This window comes from Gopherus flavomarginatus, chromosome 11 (assembly GCF_025201925.1).
Source record: "Gopherus flavomarginatus isolate rGopFla2 chromosome 11, rGopFla2.mat.asm, whole genome shotgun sequence".
Taxonomy (NCBI): Eukaryota; Metazoa; Chordata; order Testudines; family Testudinidae; genus Gopherus; species Gopherus flavomarginatus.
The window spans coordinates 27,577,844-27,599,197 of NC_066627.1; the positions used below are offsets into that span (position 1 = coordinate 27,577,844).

Genomic DNA, 21,354 nt, shown 5'->3' on the forward strand with positions numbered 1-21,354 from the left:
AAGCCAGGCAATAATCCCCACCACAGTTCCAAGCACTGAACAGAATTAGGATTAGGGCTGAGATTAGGATTAGACTGTTTCCTGGGTCCCTTCCTATGGCACCTCATGGCTACATAGTTGCATCCTCTCCTCCACTGCCCTGCAAAGCCCTTCTAGCATCAGGCACCATGTGGCAGGGACACAGTGGGGCATTCAGCATGAGGGCTTCTCTAGCCATAGCTTTATCAACACACAAACAAGACCCAGTCCTGACCTAGGGTTGCATGGCAAGCGCCACTGCTTGGCAGCTGAGCGAGGTTATTGCAGCGTTTGGCAACATGCTCCCCATGGGCATCCTCAGAACATGTCACACTGCCATGGCTCTTCTGTCCTCTAAGTACTGACGGTCCCATCACGGTCGCATCAGAGCACCAAGGCAGCACATTCGGTTGGTGAGGAGAGGTCATGGTTGGGATCCCCCTGCCGGTGCAAACACTGCATAGGAATAAGACAAAGCAGCCAGAGGTATCTTTAAAGTACACACTCAGTGGCAGTGCAAATCACTAGGCAGCATGGGTTACACGGACCCTCTGTACCCAACCCAGCTGTTTCAGACGTTCCGCCTCGCTCTTTGGCTCAATTTGTGCTTTTAGCTTTGGAGGTGCCCGGTTCACTCCCTGGTGAGGGCTCATATGGCAGCAACCAGCAACTTGCCTTCTGCCGCACGCAACACTCATATGTCATCCAGATGCTGGGAAAGGGGGGATGCCTTCGCTGGGGTCCTTGTCCTTATCAGCTCTCACTCTGTATCGTCAGAGCCCAGCTTGATCAGCCGCATTTCTCTCATAGCAGCATTGTGTCTCTGCCAGGTAACCAGGGTACATGTGCAGGGGCCGTTACTCCATGGCCGGTGTAATCTGTGCTAACACAGCTACAGCGGAGCGGGCTGGGTTCTAGTCTAGCTTGGGAGTCACGAACAGACACCTTGGCTAATTTCGCAGGGCAGAGTCCTTGGTGGTGGTGATGCATGAGCCGGAGGGAACCCTGTTTGACTCGCAGACGCCAGGCTCGGTTTGCAGAGCTGGAAGCTCAGGGGAAAGCCCCAACCTTTCACGTGTGAAAACTAAGCAGATGTGATGTGGAGTCTCTGGGAGAGGATACAGATGAAAGCCATGCTGCCATTTTACAGAGCAGGGCCGTGCTGTGCAGCGTGCGGCTGGTTTCATGAGCTTATACACAGAGTTCACCTTCCTGCTCCCTCCCCCCCCAGATCATCCTCCTACTCCAGCTACAGCTTTCTTCCTCCCTCTGCCCCCCAGCTCCCTCTGCCTGACTTCCTGCATCGTCCTCTCCCCACAGAGGGCCCCTTTGGTGATGCTCAGCGCTGACGTCACACAGCGTGTTAACAAACAATCCAATAGGCAGGAATGTCCCAGTTGAAAAGGATCCCAGCTTGGGTTTGGCATGTCCAAGCAATCCTACTAATATTGACACGTCCTGGCCTAACAGCAGCGACAGCGACACAGTGCGCCATGGCACGCCACCCTCAATGGTGCCTGCTGGGCTGTGCGAATCTTCAGAAACAAACACTCTCGGCATGTTGTTCCCAAAGAGGAGGAGCTGCAGCCACCTACTTGCAAGGCCCTGAACTGAAAGCATCTGTCTCTGGGGTGAGCCTTCATTGTATCCCTCTAGTACCCTTGTCCTTGAGTGATAGTGGAGCTCTCATGCGCTGGAGTGACAGCTGGGCCCTCCCTCTTCTCTGACTCATTCCCTGCTCTGGCAGAGTTACCCCCACCTTCTCTCCTGTCTCTTTTGGGCTCTGCTATTCCTTTTCCTTGTCAGCTGTTTTCTTTCCTGTATGGTTTGAGGGTCTTTTCAATCTTGGTTTCTTTCCCAGCTGCTGGCTCCTCTGCCCCCAGACACAGGAATGGGTCTGCAATGCAGGCAGACTAGATTCTGGCTCATGGAGCTTCCTTCATCCTCAGGTCCTTCTCCTCCGCCAGGACCCCTCCCACTCAGCTTCGCGGCACCCCAGGCAGGGTAGCACTGCTCTTGTACAATGCGCACCTTGCTGTAGGTGGCCACGCCTGGCCTCGGTTCCCCTGAGCAGCCAGTGCAGAGGTTGCACCATCTATGTACATTTCTAGCTTAGCCAAACGCTTATACGAGGCCCATCAGGATGGACTCTCGGCACCCCCAGCTGACTCTAATTTGACCTGTCGGAGCAGGGAGAAGGCGGGAGCCAAGCCAACTTCCCACAGCTGAGGACCCGGCCACAGGTACGTGTCTGAAAACTCTCAGCACAGGGCAGGCAGAGACAAGGCAGCACTGGTAAAGACACTCCTCCTCTAAACATATTGAATCTTCCTAGACCTCCCTTCCACTAGATCCGACACCGCTCCCCTCTCCCGGCATAGGTGTAGGGACCCCTGACTGCAGCGCTGCTCCCCCATCCTGCAGCGGCAGGGCGCCAAGAGGCCATGCTGATGGGCGAACGCTTCCCTGTCTGCCATAAAGCAGAGCTCCAGGAGGGTGCTGTTGTGAGTCAAAGTGGGGTGTGAGAGACACAGGCAGATTGATCAGACCACCTCTCCTCTAGTCGCTTCCCCCCAGAGTGGGGGGCTGAGCACCCCAGGGTCTGTCCTGCAGAGGAAAGAACTTCTTTCCCTCAGATGTTCAAATCCTGACCCTGCCTCACCCCTGCTTTACAAGACCTAGGATCAGACACTGACCCTGCCCAAAAGACCCAACACCCTAGCAGATCTGAGCCGGCAGGAGCCAGAGAGGGTGTGGAGAGATGGCTGCAGGTGAGGGACACCAGGGTGGGAGGGCTACATGGGGGGCTCACCTCTGCTCTCAGTTACATCACCGTTTGGGGGTCAGGGTGAATAATCAGGTGAATATGAGGCATCCAGTGTGCCGCTGTGGTCAAAAGGGCTATAGCATCCTTGAATGCATAAACAGGGGGATCTCGAGTAGAAGCAGAGAGGTTATTTGACCTCTGTATTTGGCCTCTGGTGTGACTGCTGCTGGCATACTGTGTCCAGTTCTGCTGCCCACAAATCAAGAAGGATGTTGATAAATTGGAGAGGGTTCCGAGAAGAGCCATGAGAATGCTTAAAAGATTGGAAAACCTGCCTTCTAGTGGTAAACTCAAGGAGTTCAACCTATTTAGTTTAACAAACAGAAGATTAACGGGTGACGTGATTAGTTTTCAAGTACCTACACGGGGGACAAATATTTAATAATGGGCTCTTCAGTCTAGCAAAAGACACATAGCATGAGCCAGTGGATGGAAGATGAAGCTGGACAAAGTCAGATTGGAAAGGAGACGTACATTTTTAATGGTGCGAGTAATTAACCATTAACTTTACCAAGGACTGTGGTGGATTCTCCAGTCCTGAAAATGTTCCAATCAGGATTCATTGTTTTCCTAAAAGATTTGCTGTAGGAATTACTTTGGGGCAGGTCTCTGGCCTGTGTTATACAGGTAGTCAGACTATACGATCCAGGTCCCTTCTGGCCTTGAAATCTATGAAAATCTGCAGTAAAGAGAGGAAGGATGCTTCAGTGATCGGCACAATGGTCTAAGAATGGAGAAACCTGTCCATTTCTTCCTCTGCCACAAACTTTCTGGTGTGACCTTAGCTTAGCCACTTAGCCTCCGTAGGCCCCAGTTCCCCATCTGTACAATGGGGTAATAGCACTGCCCTGCTTCCCAAGGGTGCTGGGAGAAAAGAGACATTACAAATTGTGAGATGCTCAGCTACCACTGTGACGGGGTTGTATAAATACCACAGATTCACACCACACTGAGGTAACTCTAATGACTTCAGTGGAGTTAATGAGACAGATTCCAGCCCCAGGAAAGCAGTGGGTTTGAAGGAGAAGGGAATGCGCCCTCAGCAAACAGGAAGAGGAAGCCTGATATGAACGCTAGGGCAGAGCAATATATGCATCCCCATACATTCCACCAGTGATTGAGCTGGGATGGTCCCAGCCAAGGGCCCACGGAACAAAGCTCTTGGAGCTGCGGATAATGGAAAAATGATCATGGAAACCACAGAGGAGAAGGCATCAGAACATCCCCACCATGTGCTTAGAACCAGGCAAAAGGGTTTGGGGAAGGGGACCATCTCCCTGGCTCCCAAAGAACAAACATGGTTATATCCTCCCAGGAACTTTGTTTCCATAGACACCTATTCCCCAGCCGGCACATGTACACAGCCTGCACACACGATACCATTATGCCAAGAGGAAATCATTCCATGACCAGCTCTACCTGCCTCCCGTGCCCGCTCCCCGAGGGTGGGCTGTGCTGTTGATGGCAGGTCACAGGGACAAGAGGAGATGCAAAGTAGAGACACAGTGTTGGACTCTGAAAGCCTCTACATCCACTAGCCCACACAGGAGGAATCTAACCAATGTCCCACTCAGGTTACTGGGTTTGGTTTGGTTTTGCAAAAAGCCATGAACAAGAGCAGCCGCTGTGCTGGAGGGTAAGGCCCTGCTCCCAACCATGCTGCCTAGGGTGATCAGATCTTCCGATTTTATAGGGACAGTCCTGATATGTGGGGATTTTTCTTATATAGGTGCCTATTACTCAACACACACAGAGTCCCTATTTTTCATACTTGCTATCTGGTCACCCTTAATGCTGCCACTCCTCTTCTTATCAGTGCCATAGCTGCCCTATATGCATGTCAGAATATGGGCATCTACCCATCTCACTTGGTAATACCCCCTCATGAACAGATACTGCCCCAGCTCATCCATTCTCTGCTGGGTCTGTCAGAACCAAGCCCCAGGGATCCATCCCCGCAGTCAATCCATTCTCTCCTGTGTCTGTCAGAACCAGGCCCCACTTCTTTCCTCATCTGAAGCCTTGGGTTTCTCTTGCTCCAGTTTGGCCACACTTCCACTCCACTGGCTGTGCTGAGGTGTCTCCTGATTTACAGCAGTGAGAGTGAGAGGGGAATCGTGCAGCAACACGAGCCAACCCCGCTCCTTGTTCCCATGCAATAAGTTACATCTGGTTCTAAACGTTGTGAAAGCCGCGGTCTCCTGGGGTAGGATGAAACTCGCCGGATATAGGCTGGGGAGACAGCAAGGCTGTGGCAGGCTGGGAGTGAGAAGTGTCCCAGGGAAAGGGTCACCACTGGTAAGCCTGTAACCGTGATTCCTAACTAATAATTTCCCAAGCCTCCAGGGGCATCTCCAGCAGCTGTAGCATCCCCAGTCTCACCTCCTGTCCCTCGCCCCAGCCCCTGTGCCCAGCCCCAGGAGGGCCTGACTCTGCCCTGCACTGCATCCGTGTGCAGCAGGAAGTGAGTTAGAGGTAGGCCCCGGGTCATCCCCACATGGTCACTGAGCCCAACACCTCCCTGAATCCTTGTGCTGCTAGTTGAGCCCCAGCACGTCTGAGCAGCCCTGAGGCTGCCCTAACTTGCCCTGACAGGCATTGTGCTGTAGGAATGCCCCATCTGCCCCTAGCACAAGGCCTGCATAGAGGGCTCCAGCGAGGCACAGAGCCAGCTCTTAACTGACTAAAGTGGAAGGATTCAATTAGAGGCACGAGCATCAGGTTAGACCCCCTGGAACCAGTAGGGTCCTTCCCAGGCATCTACACCAAGGGGCAGAGAGCCGTCAGGACTGATTAAGTGCTAACAGCACACCAGGGGCTCTATACTCAGGTGCATGTGAGGGCAGCTCACTCAGAGGGGGCGCTGAGCCCCATCCTGCCTGCGCAGCCAGGTCAACAAAGATCCCAAGGAGTCTGCCGGGAAGAGCAGGGCTTTGTCCCACAATCCTTAGCCAGCCCGTCCCTGTGCAAACAGGGCGGGACTGCCACAAATGCCTGAGGGAGCTAGTGCCCAACGCCCATTGGCTTTTGAGAGAGTGGGGTGCCCAACTCCCATTGGCTTTTCAACTGCCCCTTGTGCCTTGGCAAGTCTGTCCCAGAGGAGGCTGCACTGCAGAGGTGGCAGGTGCACAGGGAGAGTTAGAAGAGAGCCTCGCTCACTCAGCACAAAGGCTGGGCAGTCAGTGCTGGCTGCCACACCAAGAACAGCAGCCATTTGCCACCTGCAGCAGCCTCCCACCTCCCTCTCCAACACTGCACATGCTCTTTTGTGACAGAAGAGTTGTTGGAGCAACGTGCATTGGGCACGGCAGCCATCGGCCCCACTCCCACTGCCCCGCAGCCTGAGCGCTGTGCCAGACCGCTCCAGGGAACCCCACCACCACCCCAGCACCGTGCTGGCCAGCCTCAGGGCACCCCCCCCAGCCTCCGTCTCAGGAGCGGGTGCTGGAAAGGGACCTGCACGACTTCCCAGCCTCCAGCAGTACCTAAGGGTGATATTGTGAGACAGGCCAGAAATCTACAGCAGGGAAGGTGAAGCCAGGGCGGTGGGGAGGGCCAGGGCACAGCTGCTGGGCCATATTTGAGTCACTCATCCCAGTGCTAGCAGAGGGACCCTCAGCCACCGTCAGCCCCTGCTGTGCAAAGCATCTTCCAGCTGAGCCCTGCAGATGCGTGCAGGGCTATTAGCTGACCCTGCAATGACACAGCGCATCGTGGCAAGCACTGTCTGGGATCCACGTTGGCACAGCCACATTCCAGGGCCAAGCGACAAGGGCTGCATTCAGGCCCAAGCATAGTGCTGGCTGCCAGCCCCAGGCAGCCAGCGATCCTGCTGAAGGCGATCAAGGGCTCTCAGTCCCTCTTCCTCCTCCTCCTTCTCCCGTGGCCCCAGTAATGAATGAGAACTGCCGCCCCAAAGGCAGAGAGCACCAAGAGCCCCCTGCAGACCAAGCCGCCTGCCTGGCCTCAGCCCATCACTACACAAAAGCCAAATGGGCCCGGAGAAGGAGTCTAACAGCACAACATCGGCACAGCTCTTTCTTGCGCAAGCACCAGGGTCCAGTTTGATCTCATTCCCATCCCTGTCAATCCAGTGCAGGGACTGCCCTTTGCTCTCTTTGTACAGCACCTAACACAATGGGAGGCCAGTCCATGGCTAGGGCTCCTGGGCACTCCCACCAGACAAGTAATTGCAATAACACTGACTTCAGCTGCTTTGCATCAGCATGAGGCTGGCGCAGCTAGGTAGGTGCATTGTTCTCTGTTTGAAACAACCTGGAGGAACTGCCCCCTTCTCTCCAGCTGTCGTCAGCTATGGCTAGCTGGCAAACCCACCCAGACCATGAAGGAAGGTCTCCAAGCCAAGCTGTAATTCAATGTATGGGAACTTGCCATGCAGGCCACATGCCCACACCCTAGGAGCGAGGGCAGGTTCACTGCACTGAGGACAAAGGTGCCAGCACCACACATCGGGGTTAGACACAACCCCTATCACACCATAGACACCCCACACCTGCCCCTTTGGAACAATAGCCCCCCACTAACGACACTTGTCCCAGGACTGGCTCTTCAGGCGCTGGGGACGATAGTTCAAGGCTTCTCTTCCCTGCCATTCCAGCCCCTGCCCACCTCCCACTCCTTCCTGGGCACTCTGCCGTCAGCCGGATCCAGCGCCGACAGCACAGAGACACAGCTCTAGCTTCAGCCAGCACCGTCTATGGAGCTACACTAGCTGGGGATTTGGCCCTTGAAGTTAACTTGCCTTCGCTAGAGAGCTCAGACCTCTACATGCCCCTGTTCGCACCATTCCTTCCCCGGCTGACCCCCTCTCTGCTTCCTTTATATTATGCCAATTAACCCGTTACCCCACATACCAGCAACCATTCAGCCTAGGAACCCTGGGTGTGCATTTTGCCTCTGTTCACTCCAGCCTGTCTTCTCCCAGGGAGCTCGGGCCCCTTGATCATATTAGTCTTTTGGCAGCTCCCCCAGTGGCAACACTATATATTGGCTCGGTCCAGTTCATCTCTAATGGCTTGGAACGGTGGAAATCCTTCACGCCTTGATAGAGGAATGATGGAGGGGAACCAAGCACATCCACAGTGGGTTATTTCTGCTATGGTTAGCGCACCGAATCCCTGGGGAAAGCGTGACGAAATAACCAGGGACATGAATGCAGTACCGCCAACACTGGGCCTTCTGAAAGTATGTCAGGCCCCCAAAGTCATGCAATGCGCTTAAAAATCATGTTTTTTTAAAAAATAAAATAAAATAAACTGGGGTTCTTTTATTGTATCTGATTCTGAGCCTTTGGGGTGTGCCTGGGTCAAGTTTTCTGGTTTTTCTCTGCAGCCACAAGGGCTAGAAACTCACTTCTTTTTAAACTGAAAGCTGAGGTTTCACCTGACTCCAGGAACTGGGGTTTAAAAGAACACCATCTTGTGAGTTGTGGCCACACTGGGTCTAGTACTGGGCAGGATCAAGGGATATGTGGGACCCTGGAGAAGGGGTGCTGGAACAATTTTTATAGAAATCAGAGCCATTGAACCAAACTGTAAATCCGGTATATGATGGAAACCACTTCAAGCCATGGGGTGCAACAGCACCCCCAGCACTCCTAATTCCAGCACTTAAGGCCTGGAGGGAGCCAGCTGCTTCCATGATGTACTCAGTCTATGCAGACCACACCCGGCTCTGTGTTTGGTGGGGGGCACTGGGCCAGTCAGGCTGTCAGATCAGCAGGCAGGGATGGTGTCTATGGATCAGCTGTTTGCGCTATGCGCCAGGACGCAGACACTTCCAGAGTCTCCATCGAGTACTGATTACCATTAGAGACCTGCAAATCTGCGGATATCCACGGACCATGTTTGCAGATCACGGATCAGATGTGGATGGCTCTAATTTTAACTAATAATGAACATGAAACCTCCTCCAACCCAAACATCACAGGATGGGAAGTTTCTGCATCTGGGCTGGTTAGGTTTGAATTGCAGGAGCGGAAGCGGAATTAAGACCTGGGGCCCCAACAGTGACCACCACCAATTCCGTAACTTGGGAACGTGCAGGGATATTTTCCCGGGCTGCATCTAAATACTGTGCATAATATTTGGAGACAAATCCATCTAGGCCAGATCCTCCATCAGAATCATCTGGTTCAGTCCATTACAATTCAGTCGAAGCCAATGGCGCAATCCCCATTCACACACACTCCGGATCTGGCCATATATATTACATCCAAACAATGACATCAGAAGAACATTTAAGTTGCAAAGTCAAGCTCTTCGAAGTCAGGAAATGCCAGAGTTAAGGTTGATGATGCGGCCTTGATTTTGGCCCCCTTATTCATATGCCTTATGAGACAGCCTTTAGTTACATTATCATAAACAGGGAGACAACATGGCCAAGAGGCCAGAGCTCGGCACTGGGTCTCAGAGACCTTAATCCTGTTCTTGGCTCAGCTGTTGGGTGGCCTTGGGGGAGTTACATCGCCTCTCTGTGCCTCAGTTTTCTCATCCGTAGGACAAAAGTGATCATCCTGACCTTTACTGTAAAGCAATTTGAGGTCTGCTCACGACATAGATGAGCTAGGTATTAGCACAGGACCCTTGCCTCAATCAGTGCACAGGATGGATGATGCTTACTGAATGAGCAGCACTTCAACATTTGGTTTTCTCCTCACTGCTCAAGGTGAAGTCCCAGGCCTTATTTACTGCCCACTATTCAAACTCTGATTGCAAGACAGACAGATTCACTTACTCGTGGGCTTTTCCATGGTGCTCACGACAACAATATCCAAATATTTTGCAAATATTCATGAATTTATTTCTGCAGCACCCTGGTGAGATGGGGGGCGTTAGTCCCATTTTACAGAGAGGAACTCAGGCACAGAGAGATGAAGGTCAAAAGAATTCACTAATTTTGGATGTCCAATTTGTGACACCTAGGAGGTTTTACAGAGTACTCAGCCATTATACCTCACCTTATATGTTCAAAGTCCAGCATCCATTGACTTCAGTTACAGCTGTGAGTGCTCAGCAATTCTGCAAATCAAACCCCAGGGTCTCAGGTCAGGATCCCGGAAAAAGAGGAACGCACAATCAGTGACCACCTGCGAAACGTTTCCCAGCATCATGCAGGAACTCTGAGGGCAGGGACACAAGCCAGTTCTCCAGGGCAGCATTCGATTGTCTTACATGGAACCATCCTTTCTCTTCCAGCCATCCCCTGCCTCATTCACTACAGACCTTCCAACTTCCGCAACAGATGACATAGGGGCCCTACAGACAATAGCCTCCTTCATTCAACAACCCTGACAGATCTCCACAGCACAGGCAGTCCTGTGCACTGAACGTAAACAAAAATAGCGTAATCACACACTGTATCCTCCTAATGCATAGTCACAATGGCACTGGTATCCTTACTTCTGGCATTTTTTAACATTTGAGTGCTTTACTTTGCAACCTTAAGAATGGTTCTTTGACATAGCTTTGGGTTTGGTTTTGTTTTTTTCGATCTACTTTCCCAGGTTTTTGGAAAAAGCCAACTGAAAACACAGAAATTCCATCATTTGCCAACATACTGACACCCATATGGGTCATCAGCAGGGTTGGAACCTTTAGATCCATCACACAGATCTCAGCCATCTGAGCAAACAGAGTAAACGAAAGCAGTAGTAGGTTGTCATCCTGTATGTAGACCACCCCTAGAGGGTGATGAGACACACACTTTGCCGGTAGGTTACACAGATATTTGCTGACAGCAGAGGAATGGTGAGACTCAGAAACCACAGAATCAGTGTAGGACTGGAAGGGAACTCAAGAGGTCATCTAGAATCTTGAGTTCTATTCCAGTATCAGAGGGGAGTGTTCTCTAGCGGTCACAAACAATTCTGCCTCTGCCCTTCCACGCCCAGCTCCTTGCCCCAATCCCAGGCTCCCCCCCACCCGCCGGCTCCTTATCCCGCTGGTTCCAGTCTCTCCCTACCCTTACTCCCCAGGTCCCATCCTATCCATCTTCCCTCCCTCCACACTTCATGCTACTTCAGTGCCTACAGAGACAGCGCCTCCCACCCTCAGTTCCTGTGCCCGGCCCACAGATCCCTGGAACAGCTGGGGCAACAACTGCAGGGCAAGTCCTGCTGAGCCCATGAAGCCCTGAGTTGGAGCATGCTCATTGTAAACAGAATCATTGGAGAATTTAGCTGCCAAACTCTAACAAGGTTCTACTGAGCCCGTGCACACAGATTTTTCTCAAAGGTTTATAATTTGGCCAGATCTGGGCCGTTGTTCACAGGACTGTCAAAGGGGACATCCCTGCCAAAAAGGCCATCTCCACAATAAATTTAAATTCCCTACTCCACAGCATAGAGCTTCTCAACCAAATGATTGTGGGGAGGTTGTTGTTGTTCTGTTTTTTAAATATGGCAAAACAATGGGGTTTTCCCTTATCTCTTTCTTGGAAACAGCTGAACACATTTTGCAAAAAATTCAGCCTGAGTCAGATACCAGGCATGGAAAATTTCAGCCCAAAGGATTCAAGTCTGGCAAAGTTATAAGCAAATGAAAACAGGGCCTTATAATGGAAAGTGTCAGGTAACCTCAATGACGTGCAATGCTAGTGGCTCCACTTATAACCTATTACTACTGTCTGCCTCCTTCGTTTGTTTTCTCTTCCTCTCTCCTTTGTTTACTTTCAGTCCCTTTTCTCTCCACATTTCCCAGAGTGTCTATGCACCTGTGCTTCCCCAGACAGATCTCACACCATCTCTGACAAATTTTAAATTGTCTACTGTATCTATTCCCCTACAAAACCCTTCCCTTCTTCCTTTAAGACAGTTTCTTCTCTGATCCAGCCTTTCTATTTTTACCTTTCCTATCTCACGCCCTCACTCTCATCTGGGTTATTTTCGAATCCGTCTCTCTCTTCACTGTGCTAAATTTCTTCCTTCTCTATTCAGCTCCACCCCGCACACGCACGCGCACACACACACACACACACACACACCCATTCATGCATGATCTAGCCTGCTTCTAGCCTCTCCCCATCTGCCTTTTCTCCAGCCATTCTCCCATCCTTTCCATTTTGTAATGTAGCTTACCCACCTCGTATCTGCATCTCCTTCTCGTGTGCCCATCTGTGGGACATCTGGGCAGCAGAGCGCAGCGTAAAGCCAGAGTCATAGGTAGGACTGTGCTCTCCATACCTCTCGTTATACCATTAAGGGGTCTGAGGAAGAGTCAGAGTTCCTCTCTCTTCTCTTTTGGACCCTCAAGTGTTCTCCCCTTCCCCCGATCTCTCCCCCTCAGTCTCTCTGGTCTCTGAATTTCCCTCTCCCAGGCATCTGCTCCTCCTGCTAGAAGTCTGAGCACAGGTCTTTTCTGGCCAGCTAACCCTAGACAGGATTTGGGGATCCCCTCCCTAAACTCGGCATCTTATGTGGCTGTGCATTCTGCACATTCCTAGTGCATGGTCCTGAACAACATCATTACAATAACAAACCTGTGCCCCTTCTCCTTGCTACCTCTTAGAACCATTTGAGTGCTGGCAAAAGTTCCAGCTACCGTCTGGGCAAAGCACCTCTGCCGTGCTGCTGTCTGCACTCGCTGTGTCTATGCAGGGCACCCATGCCGTGCTGATGTCTGGACTGGATACATCCAAGGCACAGTGCATCTACTATGATGCCGACACACCCAGAGCACGTCAGCCGTGTGCCCCTGCAGTGAACATGCCGGCACCTCCTGACATCCCCTTGGAATGCTGATGGACAGCGGCAGCACGGCAGGGACAGTCGGGGAGCCAGCAGTGAAAGGATTTAGTCCCTTTCAGTCCCTCAGGCCTGATCTATATTTAAAATTTAGGTCAACATAGGTACCTCGTTTCGGGGTGTGAAGAGATTCATGCCCCTGAGCGCAGTAGTTAAGCCAGCCTAGGCCCAGGTGTAGACAGAAGAATTGTTCCATTGACTTAGCAATTGCTGCTTGAGGAGGGGGACAGTGATGGAAACACCACTTCTGTCAACATAGCAAGTGTCTACATTACGGCACCCCAGCTTCAGAAACGACCGCTTCCCGCAGCAGCAGGCTGGCCCTTTAAGAAGCAACAGTGAGTTTGCAAAGTTACTGCTCACCGCCCTGGCAGCTGGGAATATCCCAGTTGGTTCACAGCTGGGCAGCTGTGCTCAGGACTCAGCCAAGCTGGGGACAGGAGGGTGAGGCAGCTTAGTATGTCACCCTGCAACCACCCTGTGAGCTCCAGAGGGAGCCCCCCACCACTTCCTGTGCTACCAGCTGGGCAGGGCTGGCGTGAGCCTGACGTTCCGGCCCAAGGCCTGGCAGGGGGTGCAAAGAGCCCCTCACCATGTGAGGTAGCTCCGAAGAATGCAAGGAGAGCTCCTTGCTCTCCCAGCTGAAGGGTCTGAAACTCCCATCCCTGGAAGGTGTTGAGGAGGGGCACCCGAACCTCGCACCACAGGAGGGCCCCTGGAATAACTGATGCTGAGCTCCCAGCACAAAACCGCACAGCTCAGTGGCCGTCAGGGGAAGCTTCCTAAAGTCCCCAGCAAACCCTGAGCTGGAGTCCAATCAGCCCTGAGCTTTCCCCAGTACCAAGGCAGCCTGAGAGAGGTGCTTTGCACTGGGCAGGACAATCTCTCTTGAGCCACATCAGCTCTGTGGCGCGTCCCACAGCAAAACAAAGCCATGAATGTGCTCCCAGCTCCTGGACAACGACTGCAGCTGCTCCTGCCCAGGGATCAGCAGGAGCCAGCGAGCTACACAAGCCCTGAAAGCCAAACTCCCGTGGGAAAACTGCCTCTTTCCCCTCTGCAGCGGAGGCTCGGGTAGGGTAACCGGACAGCAAGTGTGAAAGATCAGGACGAGGGGGGGGGGGGGGGGGGGGGAACAGGAGCCTATATAAGAAAAAGACCCCAAAACCAGGACTATCTGGTCACCCTAAGCTCGGGGAGCTGGGTTGCACTCAAGGACATAACTAGGTATCACGATATGCCTTCATTTGACAGCTTCTGGCTAACCGCAACCCCTGCATGTGTCTGTCTGTTGGGCACGGTCTGGGGAGGACAGAGCTGGTACCCCCCAACGCAGAGCAGCGACCGGCCGGAGAGTCTGTGCTGCCTAGAAGAAGTCCAGCATTTGCCTTTCCTCTCCCTCCCCCTCGCTCCTGTTTGCTGGGTAGCTCCTACCTTGACAAGCGCTGTCTGTCCTCATGCCTGCAGCGCTGCTCCTCTCCCCCGGACTGGTGCTGCGTATACACCGCACTGCTTTCTGCGGAGCAGCCTCTTTGCTAACTTTAACACCCCCACGCATTGATTGATGCCTACTGCAGTCGCAGCAGCCCTCGCCGCACAGAGCAGGGAACTGGGCTCCCTTCCCACACTGCCAGGCCAGCTTCCTCACACGAAAACCCTTAGCGTCATCCCCCCGGGGACCGCCCTCCTCAGACAAACCAGCAGGCAAGCAGAAAGCTTCACACTCCAACCAGGTACGCCTGCACCGTGCTGGGTATCAGCCCACTGCCCCTCCAACTGTCTCGCCCGCAAACATGACTCATTTCAGGTCAGTCCCCAGGGAAGGAAGGAGTGCTGATCAGATCCTAGGAGAGCATCCTCACCACACACACTGGCGGGGAAGGGAGGAGAGGGCGTTCGTTGTACAGCACCAGCCCGGATGTTTCAGCCACCAAGGGCTGATGGGCAGATCCTACCGTAACAGGCTGTTTAAGCTGGGAGTTCACCACATTACCCACAATCTTTCTCCCCGTTCTAAGGGATAAACAAATACCTCCAAAGGAAAAAAACACATTTCATCCAGGACCAGAGGACAGGAAGGGCCCACGTCATCAAGTCAAATCTCTGCTACCACAGGCAAACAACCTGGTCACATCAGCCCGTTCATAAATCTACCAAGCTGCATCTTAGAATTGAGTTCTTTTGCCCCCACTCCTCTCAGTGGGAGCCTGTTCCAGAGCCTCCCTCCTCTGATGGTCAAAAACCATCTTCTCATTTCCAGCCTAAATTCCTTCAGGGCCAGTTTATCCCCATTTGGTCTCATGCTAGCATTGGCCTTTAGCTTCAATAGCTCTTCATCCTCCCTGGTGTCCACGACCTTGAAGGATCCCCAAGCATTTTACGTTCCGTATTACACAGGCTTGGAAGGATTCGATTTTGATCGGTAAATGTCAGTAAATGTCGATTTCACTGTACACACAGAAAATATTTCCATTGACGACAATCGAAATTTACACATAGGCAAAGTAAGAAAAAGGTTGCTTGAGAACTTTGTTTGATTTAAGGATATTTGCTTTGCATATTTTAATGTGTAATGTTGACAATTTGTGTTTTAAATGTTATAAAACTTCAACTTTTTGAATCTCAATCTCTAGTGCCTTTAAGTATTTGTCTGACAACACACCCCCAGTTGTCTGATCCCCCCAATAATGTCCCACAACTTTGAACATTTAAATTGATAAACACTGAAAAAAGGCTTAAAACAAACATTGACAACCACTGAAATGATAAAAAAATAAAACTTGAATTCTGCCAAGCCTGTGTAGACAGCATATACCAGAAAGATTCAATCTGCTTTGAGATCTATCGATGCAAAGTGCTATGTAAGAGCTAAGTATTTCTATTATCCTCCATTGAAATGCGGCCAGCTCTGGGGTGGAGCATAGCAGGCATTATGCACCAGATTACAGTACACATCATTCCTTAGTGCAGGGGTTGGCAACCTTTCAGAAGTGCTGTGCCAAGTCTTCATTTATTCACTCTGATTTAAGCTTTCACATGCCAGTAAAACATTTTAACATTTTTAGAAGGTCTCTTTCTATAAGTCTATAATATATAACTAAACTATTGTTGTATGTAAAATAAATAAGGTTTTAAAAATGTTTAAGAAGCTTCATTTAAAATTAAATTAAAATGCAGAGCCCCTCAGACCAGTGGCCAGGACCTGGGCAGTGTGAGTGCCACTGAAAATCAGCTCGCGTGCAGCCTCAGCACACGTGCCATAGACCTACCCCTGTCTTAGTGTATCCTTTGCTGGGGGTAATAATGTAATAATGTAAATCATAATTAATGAGAGTTGTGCGGCTAATTCCCCAGAGCAGCTGAAAATCTCAAACAACAGCACTTAGCCCCTTCAGGACACTTTTAAACAAGGATTTCAGAATGCTTTCTGAAGTTAATAACATTTTAAGAAATGGGAAAATGGAGGGGGGTGAAGGGCCTGATTTCCAGAAGTACTGAGCGCCCACAATTCCTAATGGAGCTGAGGGTGCTAAGCAGCTCTGATTGTCACACCCTAAGGGCCTGAATCTGATCCCCTTTGCTCACGCTGGGTAGCGCCTTCCTCCACAAATACTGACGCTGGAATCAACAGGGTACAAATCAACGTACGGCTGGCAGGATCCAGCCCTAAGTGACTTGCCCATGAGCCAGTAACAGGGCTAGGCAGAAAACCCAGGAGTCCCCTGCACTAACCCTGAGGCAGGCTACACTCCATTGCCCCTGCAGGTTAACAGGAGCAGCAGGAACGCGCCTCTATACCCAAGTTTTTCACAGTCCCTGAGCACTTGGGTCCCTAGCACAGGGTGGCTGGCCCTTTCACGGTCCCCTCCTGTAGCAAGTCTGCTCAATCCCTGCGAACACACTGCCTGTAAGTAACTTCATAAATATGACCATGAGGTTATTTCCCAGTCACTCCCTAATTACAGTATAAATAATGTCCCTTGTAATACAGCAGCACAGAAGGTTCCCAGGCAGGCGCTGGGAACTCGATGCAAACAACACAGGACCCCTGAATGACAAGGGCTAAATCCAGAGTTATAGGGTTGGATCCAGTCCTCGGTTACCTGAGGGCAAATGTGGAGTAACTGTGTTGTTGCTGGTGGAGTTCCTGCCGGTGTGAATGACAGGTGGGTCTAGCCTCTGGCCTTTCCACGAAGGCCCAAGGGATGGCAAGTCAATCAGCTCAGAGAAATAGCAGAACATTTGTTCACTCTGCAGTTCTACATCCCGCAACTGCCTCGCTGCGGAATAATGGGCTGAGCTTGCTCCCTATCGGAGCAGCTGGGCTGGAATTTCGCAGTCTCATGGAAGGACAGTGAACCTCATTTTCAGAACAACCTTCAGATCAGGGTCCTGGCTCCTCTTGGTCAACACAACAGGGAGATACCTCCATTCACTGGAGCGGAGGTGTTAACCTCTGATCCCCAACATTATTCTAGTTCGACAATGACAAGTTGCTACCCTGGCTTCCCTCTGGTGTGCCTCACTTTCTGTTCTAAACTGTTGCTGTGCAGCACTAAACAGCTACTGTGTGATCCACCCCAGCAGTGACTGCATTTCCACTGCTGGTGAAATGTTTCTGTGTTTCTATACCCCACAAGTATTTACGAGACACTTTGTTGTGTAACAAACAGAACTGCCCTCAAGCCACTGAATTAAGTATCACCCTTTTATTTTTGCAGCTGTACAAAGGCAGGGTCAGCTGCGATGTGGTGTAACAACCATGACATAAATACAGAGTAGACAGAACACATGACAGTGCATTTAAATGTAAAGGTTTCACCAGCAATCATGTGAGATGGCCACATGACCCTCCAGCAGCACGAGTTATGCAGGTCAGCTCACACAAGAGCCAATGAAAGGTTCAAACCATTTCATGCCATTGGGCATCCTGCAAAAACCACATATTGTATAGGAAAGCTAGTTTTGCAATGCTCTTGAGTGTGTGAAGAGTTGTTACTGGGACTATTGTGTGTGTCCTGCAGCCCGTCCAACTACCCGATCCTGTCACTGTAGACACCCAGGCAGAACCAGCTGAAGCTAAAGGGCTCCTGATAGGTCACCCATGTGGATCTGATTGCAAGACTAGGGCCTTAAGTTACTAGCAATCCAACCATGAAGGTCTCTAGAGAGAGCGCGTAACTGACCAGGCTTCTCAGACACAACAGTGCCACAGCTGCAACAGTTCACAATGCACCAGGGCCAGACTCACTGAGAATCTCCCCTTCATTCTGATTTCCAGCCCTCCAGTAGCAGAAACAAGGGCTTGTCTACACTTGAAATGCTGCAGCTGCACCGGTGTAGCACGTCAGCAGAGATATTACCTATTCTAATAGGAGGGATTCTCCCATCGATGTAAGTTATCCACCTCCCCGAGAGGCAGCAGACAGGTTGACAGAAGAATTCTTCTGCTGACCTAGCACTGTCTACACCAGGGGTGGGGCAGTATAGCTATGTTGCTCAGGGGTGTGGATTTTTCCGACCCTGGAGCAATGCATCTGGATCAACCTAACTTGTTTGAAGCAGGCTGAGAGTTTGGAGGGTTAGAAATGATCTCCTGGGGGACGCGGCAGAGTGCAAGGAGCATGCACAATGCTATATATCACATGACTCTGCAATGTATCTGTTTATCACATGGGTATCACCCCCACTCATGCAGGCTGCATACTAGACATATATGCAACCTGAACTATGGTGTTGCAAATTGGCTCCAGCATAATGTAGAGTCTACAGAGATCTGTAGCTCTCTATATTGCACGCGCGCGCACACACGCACACACACACACACACACACACACACACACACACACACACACACACACACACACACACACTTACACTTGCAATACATGCACCATCTGCCTCAACCATTCAAAAGGTGGCAGCTGGAATTAATTCCTCCTCAGTTCCTCTCTATCTCTGGCTCATCTCCACAGTGGAGTTTGCCTCTGCGCTTCCTCCTCAGTTTAGCAACGTGGCTGCACAGTCTGCATTGATTTCCCTGTCTTCCCCTGTAGGATTTCCATGACCTCCGGCTGGCTCACAAAGACACAGCTCTGTTCTGCCGTACAACTAACACATCTGTATGGCAAACGCACCCCTAGAAACCTTGCTTAGTCATCAGGAATTGCAATGCACCCAGGAGTACTGCAGTCTCAGGCACAGCGAGTGCCATTTCATGTACTGTCAGCAAAGCTCTGGGTGTCGTTATCCCTCTCTGGCTAGCATTGTGCTGAACTGAGACACTGTTCATCCCAGTCTGGCATACACGGTGCTGACAGGAGTCAACTGCATTCTTGCGGAGGGAATACTGCACATTGCCAGCATCATGAGGCGATGATAATGACTTGACATGATATAAATATGATTCACCCCCAGAGGATTTAAAAGCCAATATATATAGGGATTGCCTGACTGAAATGCAGCCACCTCTGGGGTGGACCGTGGTTGCTGCCTACCGGCCACACCACAACATCGCCACACAGAGTTCAGGGTGGGAAGTGAAGTAGAACGCTGTATCCAACAACTGAAACCCAAGGAAGAATTTTAGGCGCGTAGACTGTGCATGCTCAGACTGAAATCTGGCCAGCGCACAAGGGCTAAGGTTCTTACAAAAGAGTCCTGGGATTTGCAATGGCCAGGAACTGGTGTCAGCCAACTGTGAATTGGTGGAATGACTCAGCAGAAAAAAGGTCTGCCAGATGTTCTCCTCAAGCCTGGGAAGGCAGGCTCCCATCTTCCCAAAGGCTTCTCACCCCACTCTTAGAGCCTGCCTCAAAGCCCACTGGTCAATGGGAGCCTTCCCGTTAGTTAACTGGCTTTGGATCTGATCAGGAGTCTCTCCCCTGAGCAGTGCAGGAGAAGCTGAGCTGAAGTTAACACTGGGGGATCAGGTAGCACACGTGGAGTTTACAGGACAAGCCATCCCAGAGAGACGACAGGCCAGAAAAGACAAGTCAACATCTTCGCACTTGAAAGCCACTGTGTTCTTTTAATCCCCATGGCATGTGTCTCAGCTGGTGGAACTGGGGGAGCCCATCGCAGGCAGCAGAGGGACATCAGTGTAGCTGAGGAAGTGGCCTGGTCTGTCCAAAACACCCTGCTCACTTTGGAACCAACCTTTCCAAAGCTGTTCTACCACCGCTTCGGGTCAGCCTGATGGCATGCCAGAGGCACTGGTTTAATTTCTAGGTAGGTTAGATGTGCACGTGGAGGGGAGGAATATAGAATAAGGCTCAATAACATGGGGCTAGTCAGTCTCTCTCATTAAAGTTGTGACATCTCTGTCAATGACGTCCCCTCCAGAAGAGAACACGCCCACTAACCCTATGTCAGGGTACTGGGTCAGCAGGAAAAGCATCACCTACTGAATCACCAACCCCATGTCATGTGTAGGAGGTCTCCCAGCCAAGAGCTGACCAATGCCACACTTTCAGATGGTAAGCGCTGACACAGTCAGAAAGCCTGTGTGACTGCAAAATTGCTTGAGGTCGAAGAAACCCTTGCCACTGTGGCCCAGGCGAGTTGTACACCGGGGGATTCCCCACCCAGTGTTCCAGGGTAGAACCTACCCCCATCTCCTATATGGGAGCCTGCATGGAATAAAATGGGAAGTCTGATGAAATAAATAGTCAGCCACGTGAGCAGGAAAGGAGGAATTAACCCCTGCATGCCAGAAGGCAGTGCTTTCTTACAGCTAGGGCTTAAAGAGTCATCCCATGCCTCTGATCCAAGGGAGAATTGGAGAAACAGATGGAGTCCAAAAGGAAGAGTGGGAGATGGGTTGGGAGAGAGAAAGATGCACAGAAAGAAGAGAAACTGGGGGGAAAGCAGAGAGGACGCAGAAATAGAAGCATGAGAGAGACCAGACAGAGAGAAGGCAAGAGGCAAAAACAAACAACAAAAAGAGTGGGAAAGAAACAAGGGAGGAAAGAGATGGAGCCAGACAGAGACCCCACATCTACTGCACTGGCTAGAATTGGTCTGACACCTGATGGGAGAGATGTAATTAACTATGTTGTTAATATCATCCCCCTGGCTGAGTTCAGCCCTGCTCGGTTTCTTCTGGGAGCGATGCTCTAGGGGAGATCTAGCGTTTGTTATTTCTGCCCAGTAGCAGGAGGCAAGGCACACCACACGCAGGGGCATCATGTCTCATTAGCGCTGCCTCCGCAGGACAGGTCCTCTGGGAATGAGACCTTCACACTGCAAGCCAGCCTCTGCCAGGGGCTAGGAGCACCAGACAGATCAATAATTTCCACAATGTGCCCCCATGACTTGACCTTTCCCTTTAATCAAATGAAACATCTCCAGTTTCCCTGTCCTGTGCCATTTCTCTGGAGCAGCATGGGAAAGAGGTCTGTGAACTGCCCTGGGGCCAAGGTTCTTGCCTTTGGTGATTCGGTTCCCATGTGCAAATACTCACCTTCTTAACTGGGGGGAAGTTTCATTCATGACTGAAAGTGCTGGGCCTCCCCCAAACTCAATTCCTCGTTGCTAGGAGACACTGCAGAGAGCTGAGACAGTAGGTGGAGTGTGGCCAGCCTGGGACAGTCGTTTGTACAGGGCTTGATTTTGCTTGGTGCTGAGCATCCTCAACTCACAATGATTTCTAGAGGCTTCCAACCTCTCGCAGGACTGGGCCCTTCACTCACTCAGGGCTGCTGCTTTAAAGATGAGCAGGAGCAGCAGCAGTGCAGTGGGGGGA

The 21,354-nt window shown here is 51.3% G+C and overlaps 1 protein-coding gene across 6 annotated transcripts in view; it reads right to left on the minus strand.

The window, feature by feature from the left end:
- Positions 1-21,354, minus strand: part of EPB41L1 (erythrocyte membrane protein band 4.1 like 1) — a 148,370-nt gene that overhangs the window by 66,163 nt on the left and 60,853 nt on the right. Inside the window, exon 1 of one of the 6 annotated variants that reach the window (XM_050917234.1) lies at positions 14,043-14,203. The exons of the other annotated variants lie outside the window; for them this stretch is intronic. The gene's annotated coding sequence lies outside the window, so the exon portion shown is untranslated. Of the gene's footprint in view, positions 1-14,042; positions 14,204-21,354 lie in introns of those variants that run through there. 6 annotated transcript variants of the gene reach the window in all.